The sequence below is a fragment of the Alligator sinensis genome, unplaced genomic scaffold (genome assembly GCF_000455745.1).
Source record: "Alligator sinensis unplaced genomic scaffold, ASM45574v1 scaffold235_1, whole genome shotgun sequence".
In the NCBI taxonomy this organism is placed as follows: domain Eukaryota; kingdom Metazoa; phylum Chordata; order Crocodylia; family Alligatoridae; genus Alligator; species Alligator sinensis.
Window position 1 is genome coordinate 1,779,484 of NW_005842042.1, and position 2,885 is coordinate 1,782,368.

Here is a 2,885-nt window from a genome sequence, read left to right on the forward strand (position 1 = left end):
AAGTGCATATGTAAAATAAGTATGACCTCATGAATACACTGTGTTCTTTTTGAGGGCATTAGAATCTGCATTTCTTTTTCCTTTGTTACTGTATGGCCTGGCCCCAGGGGTCCTAGTTAACATTCTAGAGAAATTGGGAGCTGTATCATTCTTGTCTAGCCATCATTCTTCTTCTGTTTCTCCATCTGTAGAAGTGAATGTGATAGTCCTCTGTCTTTTAGAATGCATTGACAACATGGATGAAAAGTGTACTGGGCACTAAATGATTTGTCTTTTCCTTTCCTTCCATTTGTATCTACCACAAGGGCACTTCTCATGTCCAGGCTATTAACCTGTGTTTGTTTAATCTAAAACCAGTTTTGCTGCCAAAATAATGTTGCAGTCTTACTTGTGCTGCAGGTAGTAATACAAAATATGCACTTTAGTGATGCACTTCATTTCAAATTTAGGAGCAACCGAAGGCCATTTGATTATTTATGACAGTTGTAACAGTTAGTGATAAAATGATGCTGTATCTTTTTTTTTTAATTAACTGACCCCCCAGAAATGTATGCAAATTGAATATGTGCAACAGTGATGAATTTTAGATACCTGGCAGCCTAGAAACCTGAAGTACAAGAGGAGCTTGGTTATAGTACGCCAGCAAATTGCCTGTCAAGAATGATGTGCTCTACCACCCCTCCCCACCGCTCTGGGCCCACTCTACCACCTCTCCCTACTGCTCTGGTTCTGGCCCTGCTCTGGTCGTGTCTCTTCTTCCCCCCCCCCGAAAAAACCGCTTTGGGTCCAGCCCTGTCCGCTCTACTACCCCTCCCCACTGCTCCGTGTCCACCTGGCCAACATCCACCTCCCTCTCTACCCGCTGCCTCCCCCTCCCTGCTGGCTGTACTTGAGGGGGCATCAGGGATGGGGAAGCGCCATCACCATGCCCCCACCCTTCACCCTCAAGCAGGGAGGCATGGGGAAGCCCTGCTGCTCTGGCAGCCGGGGTGTGTTTGCCGGTGCCACAGACTTCCCTGGCAGCGGCTCAAACTTGGGCCCATGCACCCAATCGCCACCTGCCCTCTTGGCGGCTCATGCGCAATTGCCCAAAAGCATTACGGACAGACAGACATACAGATAGACAAACTAAGCCTTTTATTATATTTGAGTTTTAGAATTTTAAAAATCCTGCCCTAAATTAAGGAAGGCATGACTAATAGTGATTTTGCGTGTGTGTGTGCATGGTTTTTAAAATGATAAATTCACCCCGTTGTTATTTAGCCACTTGTGCATCTTGGAAGGAATGACATTAGAACGTATTGGAACAGAGCTAAAAATGGAGTGGGTGTCCTTGTCATTACATTTCTTGTTATTTTGGGTTCATAAACAGGGTGCCTCTCAACTTAAGGCTTTGCTACACAGGGAAGTTCCTGTGCCGTAAGTGATGGTGTGAACATACAGCCCCCAAGTTACTCTGCATTAACTCCCATTGTGGATGCTCGTAGGATGCACCAGGTGAATCAGCAGCAACACACACTTCCTATGTGCTGGGAATGTCTGCAGAGGTAGTTAGTGTGGGGTAGTTTGGGTGATGCGCATTCACACCCTAGCTGACTGCACATTAAGTTCCTTATGTAAAGACCTCTTAGCATAGGTCTCAAATGAAAGTTTTTGATCTGCTGAAATAGTTTCTTGACTAGTCACAAAGGCTTTTTCTCTTTACAGAAGAATTGTAAGGGTTACCCTAAATGCCCCAGCATATTTTTATTCAGACTTGAGTGAGATATGCAAACAGTCAAAATGGTGAAAGATGCATTTAACTTTTAAAATTCCTACCTTTCAATAATCCAAGCTGTAATTATCAGCAAGCATCATTTTTCAGATGGCCCTGAGGGAAGCAGTAGTATTCCCTGGGTAGGCCCCAGGTAGGAAACCTGAGATGGTCTTCCAGCTCTACTCTTGACTTGCTGTGTCTTAAGAAATATTGTTAAAAAGAATGCTTAGGGAAGCAGATACAAAGAAGTGAAATGCTGTCTTAAATGGGGTTGGCAGTACCTACAGCTATCTGTGAAGAAGGTCAGAAGTGTGGGAGAAGTACTTTCTCTGTTTTCTCTTTGAATGCTCTTTTGATGGATTTACTTTAGATTTCATAGATTTCATAGACATTAGGGCTGGAAGGGACCTCAGAAGATCATCGAGTCCAGCCCCCTGCCCAAAGGGCAGGAAGTCAGCTGGGGTCATAGGATCCCAGCAAGATAAGCATCCAGTTTCATCTTGAAGGTGTTCAATGAAGGCGCTTAAACCACCTCTGGTGGCAGGCTGTTCCAGACCTTGGGGGCTCGGACAGTAAAGAAATTCTTCCTTATGTCCAGCCTGAAACGATCTTGAAGTAGTTTGTGACCATTCGACCTCGTCATCCCTTGGGGCGCTCTGGTGAACAAACGTTCCCCCAGATACTGGTGGTCACCCCTGATAAACTTGTAGGTGGCCATCAGATCACCCCTGAGCCTGTGCTTTTCCAGGCTAAAGAGCCCCAGGGCTCTCAGCCTGTCATCGTAGGGTCTGCTTCCCTGACCTCTGATCATGCGCGTGGCTCTTCTCTGGACTCTCTCAAGCTTCTCCACATCCTTTTTGAATTGTGGAGCCCAAAACTGGACACAGTACTCCAGCTGCGGCCCCACTAAGGCCAAGTACAGGGGGAGAATGACGTCCCGGGATTTGCTTGAGAAGCATCTATGGATGCAAGCCAGCGTTTTGCTCGCTTTACTAGCCGCCGCATTGCATTGCAGGCTCATGTTCATCTTGTGGTCAAAGATGACCCCCAAGTCTCTTTCTTCCATAGTGCTAACCAACATAGCACCGCTGAACCTATAAGGATGCTGCGGGTTTTTCCTCCCAAGGTG